This window comes from Ictidomys tridecemlineatus, chromosome 6 (genome assembly GCF_052094955.1).
Source record: "Ictidomys tridecemlineatus isolate mIctTri1 chromosome 6, mIctTri1.hap1, whole genome shotgun sequence".
Classification (NCBI taxonomy): domain Eukaryota; kingdom Metazoa; phylum Chordata; class Mammalia; order Rodentia; family Sciuridae; genus Ictidomys; species Ictidomys tridecemlineatus.
The window spans coordinates 144,833,281-144,839,345 of NC_135482.1; the positions used below are offsets into that span (position 1 = coordinate 144,833,281).

Genomic DNA, 6,065 nt, shown 5'->3' on the forward strand with positions numbered 1-6,065 from the left:
TTTGCTTTTAATTCTGAGTAACATTTTATTACCTGGATGTTGCAGAGTTTATCCATTCACCTACTGAAGAAAATGTTCATTACTTCCAAATTTTGGCCATTATGCATGAAAAAACATAAACATCTGTTTTCATGGCTATACATATTTTTAATTCCTTTGAGTATATAGCAAGAAGCATGACTGCTGTGTTGCATGGTAAGAGTACACTTAGTTTTATAAGAAACAGACAAACTGTCCTGCAAAGCAATGGTACCATTTTGCATTCAAACTAGCAACCCATGTGCAATCCTGTTGATCCATTCTCACCACCATTGGTGGTGCCAGTATTCTGAATTTTGACCATTCTTATACATATTTATTTTCTTCTTACCAATCAAAGGTATTTCAGCATGAATAATCTTGTAACTAAAGTAACTAATGTAGTCAGCAAATATTTCTTTAGGACTTAGTATATGCTAGTCATTTTTCTTGAAATCATAAACACATCAATAAAATAAAACAATCAAACAAAAGTCCAATACAGGAAGACCTTGAATATATTGTAGCTTTGATTCCAGATTGTCACAATAAAATAATTAGTGCAATAAAATGATCCACCTGGATTTTTTTGACTCCTAAGCTGTACGAAAGTTTTGTTTACTATATGATTTATTCTATTGTGTGCTATTATATTAGATTAAAAAACATTGCTCATATCTTAATTTTAAAATAATTTATTGCTAAATTGCCAATGGTCATCTGGACTTTCAGTGAGTCAAAATAATTTGGATCATTTTTCCCCCCAAGCAATAGGTCTAAATACTGGGATGCTATATTTTAGATCTTGAACTTCTCCCAAAACCCATGTGTGAAATTTTTGGTCCTCAGCCTTTGATACTACTGAAAAGCAGTATTACCTTTAGGAAGGTTAATTCATAGGAGGTATGCACTTAAATAGGCTTCTCCTCTTACTCTCCTTTTGTTCCCTCCCTGACATGAAGTTAGTACCTACTTTGCCACATGTTCCTGTGATGATATAACTGTGTCACAAGAGGCCCCAGAATAATGGGTGAATCTGCCATAGACCAAAGCCTCTGAAAACATGAACCAATAAAGCCTTTCCTGTTTTCAAGTTGATTATCTCAAGTATTTTGTCACAATAACAAAAAGCTAACATATGTACTTAAAATATTCACTAAACAATGTTGCAAATAGATAGCCTATTATCCCAATTTTGTTGTTCCATTTGTAAACATAGGTGGAATAGATATAGTTTAATTTTTAAGGACCAAAGGACTTTTGGTACAGTAAATGGGCATTTGATTCAATAATTCACTAGTTTTATTACTCCTACAAAGAAATTCAGCTTATACTGTAAAGCTTTGAAGTCAGTTATTGATTTATCTTCTTTAGCTACCTATATTCCAGATGTTTTCTACTTCCAATATGATCACCTTTATCATTTATCTTTGCTATATCACTTAAATAATATTCTGCAGCTTCTATATTACCATTTCTGCTTCACCTTGTATTTGTATATTATAGAGATGAATTCTTTCCTTCAAGTTCATGAACCAACATGGACTATCTTCAAACTTTTCTGTTGTAGAGTCCTTACCTCTGTTAGACCTTCACAAAACTGAGGACTGATGGCCTTGTTCTGGATTAGGCTTGGACAAGGAGAAAATTGCAGCTGACTTAATTATACATTCAGATCAAAAAAACTTTTCCATGTCAACAAATTGGCTTTTTTCTTCTTCTTTGTTTATTATTTGTACACTCCGTAGAAGCACTTTTTAATTTACCTCAAGAACATTTCTGAAGCACTCACAACTTGAATCATTGATGCAAGAATCCACATTTTCAGCCCATCTTAGATTTCAACATTCTGTCTCATGAAGCTTCATAATTTCTAGTTTCTTTATTTAAAGTGAGAGATATGCAACACTTCCTTCAAGTCAAACACTTATAGGAGAGGGGAGGGGTTTTAATAGTCCTAATTTCAATATTGCTTTGTCTTGGGGAAAGGGAAGAGTAAGATGAAGGAGAAGGATGGAAGAATGGCTGGTAAATGGAACAGTAAGAACATACATAACATTTCTCAATCAAGTTCATTCCCTGTCTTATACAATAGTACATATAAGACAGTACTTGATTCATGGCACCTAAGACTATTTCAATAATAACAGCAAATACCACAGATCACCATAACAGATCTCTCATAATTAAAATCTGAAACATTGTGAGAATTATCAAAATTGATTAGAAAAGCATGAACTGAACTTGTACACTTGGAAAATCACAACAAAAAAAATCACTTAATAAAAAATTGCCATATACTTTCAATTTGTAAAAAAATGTAATATCTGCAAAATTCAATAATGAAGTATGACTGTATTCACGAAGCATTTATTTTAGTTGAGGAGATAAAACTATTAAGCACATAATTATCAAAACATGTAAATTTTATCTAGCAAAAAAACTTCACTGGAATAGGAATAATAGTACATAAAGTTTGGCAATGATTAAAAAAATGAATTAAGAATGCAGAGAGATGATTTCAGTGAGACAAAGAAAACACAGAGTCAGGTTTTCAGGGAGGAAAATAGTAAAAGCATTTTAAGAAAAGACTGGGTTGGGGTGTACCTCAGTTGGTAGAGTGCCTGCCTTACATGTACAAGGTCCTGGGTTTAGTTCCCAGGAGAGAGAGAGAGAGAGAGAGAGAGAGAGAGAGAGAGAGAGAGACAGAGACAGAGAGAGAGAGAGAGAGAGAGAGAGAGAGAGACTGACTAGATTAGCTTTATCAAATTCTTATGAAGGTTAAAAATGATAATTTAAAAATGGCCATTGAATTTATCAATATGAAAGCTATTGTCTGTTTTATCTAGCTTAGCTTTAGTTGACTGGTACCCGTGAAATTTTGAATGGAATAGGTTTAGTAAGTATTTTTAGTAGATTCATAGGCTATGTACTTAATTGAAACCTCTGATGTAAACAACAGAAACAATTCTGAGTAAAATATTTTAATTAGCTATGTTCAATCATTGATGAGCATGGGAAAATATAAGGAATTTCTAGATGGACTGGATGGGGACTTTGAGGGGTTGAGTGTTTAGAAGATCAATCTTCTGAGAGAGTCAAATTTTGTTTCCCATCTTGGAGTATATATACAAGCCATGACTGGGAACCGGGGATACCCAAAGTAGGGCTCTTGAGAAATGAGGTTGTACAGTCAAGGCAGTTGGGTAACCACTTCCTTGGTGGCCTTCTGATACTGCCTGTTCCCAATGATGGAATTGAAAGTGCCTTGGTGCCTGTAGCTTCCCTGAGTTCCAGCTCCCTGCATGATGGGCTTTTCAACCCCTGGAAGAGAAACAGGGAAAGACAGAATGGGATCCTCCTCGGGTAAGTCTGTGAACTGTCCTATGTGGAGAGTCAGGGCTTGTCCTTCCCTTGATTCCTATTTCTCCTTATCTCCACCTCTATAGAATCTCATTGCCTTTAAAATATAGGCAAAACTGTTAAATAGCATCTGTCTGCTTCCATATTCCATGGTGGACAGCAGAACAGTGAAACAGGGAGGGTTTGGAAAAATAATTTGGAAGCAAGAAGATAAGGAAAGGTTCATGGCAGCAAGGGAGAGGAAGAAGAAATATTTACTTGATGCAAATGAATATAGGAGGGAAGTCAGGGCATAAATATGAGCATGGCAACCATGTATTCAGGTTCAACTTGCATACTTTATTCTAAAGGAAGAAGTCTGTATGTTTCAAAGCTGAGTAAATAGGAAACAGAACCTAAGATCCAAGGCAATATAGGAAATCAAAAATTGCATTTCTCCCAAAAGTCAATGACTTCCAATGAATGCATTCTTAATGAAAGAGTAAATAATAACTAATCTTCCAACACCTCAGAAATGCCAAGGAATTAAATGGCATTTGGCAATAGCTGGGTTAAAGAGGAAATAATTAATTGGATCCCACTTCAGAATTTTTATGGGCTTACCTTGACTATTCACAGTAAATGGTTTGTCTATGGATCTTTAAATTTAGCAATAATTTATAAATATCTTGAACTTTTAGCATTGCTGAGTGCTTGTTAAAACCAAATGAAGCAAGGAGCTGTGGTGTAGGGCTGTGTTCCCAGCAGCTCAGAAGCCTGAGGCAGGAGGATCATGAGTTCAAAGCTCAGTGAGACCCTGTCTCTAAATAAAATACAAAATAGGAAAGGGGATGTGGCTTAGTGTTCCAATGACCCTGAGTTCAATCCCCAATCTCTATCCCCCCTTACCCCTCACCCCCTAGAAACCACAAATGTTAAAAAACTCAAACTGAAACCTTATCCATACCCAGTAATATTTCTGCAAGTAAAATTGATGGAAAATGAACAGCTTAGAACTAGAAAGAACAAATTTATAAGTATACTAATATTTTGAGTATAAGATAGACAAGGTAAGATTCAGTCAGATGAATGCAGGATGAATATCCTGGTATATATGAATCTAAAGTATTTAGTTATTGTTTAGCAATTGTTATCCCTTTTAAACAACATCAGAACATAGAAGTCAAACACCTTGTTACAGTGGTGAAAAAAGATCCCTTCAAATATTGAATTTCAAATTCCATGGTATATTTTGATGATTTTTAGGAATATTCACTATTTGAACCAAAACATTTCACATTTATAGGGATGAAGACATAGTTTTAGCAATAAGGCAACAAATGCCTACAAATAGTGGATAAAAATAATAAAAATACTTATAAATATGCAGAGATGAAATGCGGGGGGAAGAATATCACCTCTTATGGAAACAGTTAATGAAGTTTCCAACCTCAGCATTGCTCACAAAATCATGGTGAGCAAAGATTTCTACATGGAAAGGAAATATATATTTCCAAACATTCTGGAAAGCAATTTTTTTGCAGACAATGTACAGTGCTTTTTGGAACCATCTACATGAGCAGTTACCTTGAACTCCTCCTGACTTGTCTTGTGCCCATGAAATTCTAATAAAGTTAAGGAGATCTTGCTATCACTGCTATAACCATGCCAGAATGGTCTAAGAGAAGATGTTGAAGAAGCTCTGGATATGGATCTTCTCAAACAGGAAACAGAGCATGGAACCCTCAATGTTAATCATCTCCCCAACTCCATTCTCAATTTGACCATCCTGCTACAAGTACCACTTTGAAATGAAGCAGTGCAGAAACTAAAGAGCATAACAGATACAGTACAATTACTTAGGATCATCATATTCCATGTTCTGGGCCTCATGAAGATGGACATGATAAACTCTACAGAACATTTGACCTGACCTCCAGTAACATTCGGTCCAGTATGAATGAGCTAATTTTCAGGAATTCCTTGACAAGCAGCCTATTCTTCTCAATTATACCACAAAATGGCTAACCAAAGCATCCATAGACCTCATTACACCATTTACAAGTAATGACTTTCCCAGCTTCTCCTCCAGCATAGAATATTCATCTCCCAATAAGGAACCAAACAACCCAGACACATCTAGTCTCACAGTGGTGCTATACCAGGGTACTTAAACCTCCTTCTCTGGAATCTCTCACAGTGGTGCTATACCAGGGTACTTAAACCTCCTTCTCTGGAATCATGGAAATGATTAATTCCCTGTGACTCTGCTGATGTACAGAATGCAGCTCCAGGAGATGAAGTCCAAGTTGTACAACTTTATTATCCTGGCCTCAATCTTGTTGGTGGCAAGAAGTTTCTCTGGTAGTATTTTATTCAGCTCACCTGAATGTGTGGATAAACTGAAATACATAACTAAAGCCCTGACTGAATAATTTAACTCCAGGTACATCTTTTAGTCACCTGCCCAGCACCACCATGGATTTCTGGATTGCCTTGATGCATGAGAAACCCTCAGAATCCACTAAGCACCAGATGGTCTTGGAAATGTAACCCTCCATGGAGGGGCTTCCTGATTTCTACTTAGGCCTCTAGATTGGCCCGTTGCAGGAGGTATCTCTTACGGCCACAGCTAATGCCCATTATCAGCATGAAGCAGCCAAAGTGGTCATCACTCATTTCCCAAAACAGCAGTGGAGTTACTT

The 6,065-nt window shown here is 36.0% G+C and overlaps 1 pseudogene; it reads left to right on the forward strand.

The window, feature by feature from the left end:
* Nucleotides 1-4,907: 4,907 nt before the first annotated feature.
* Nucleotides 4,908-5,819, forward strand: LOC101960389 (T-complex protein 11-like X-linked protein 2; annotated as a pseudogene).
* Nucleotides 5,820-6,065: the final 246 nt, after the last annotated feature.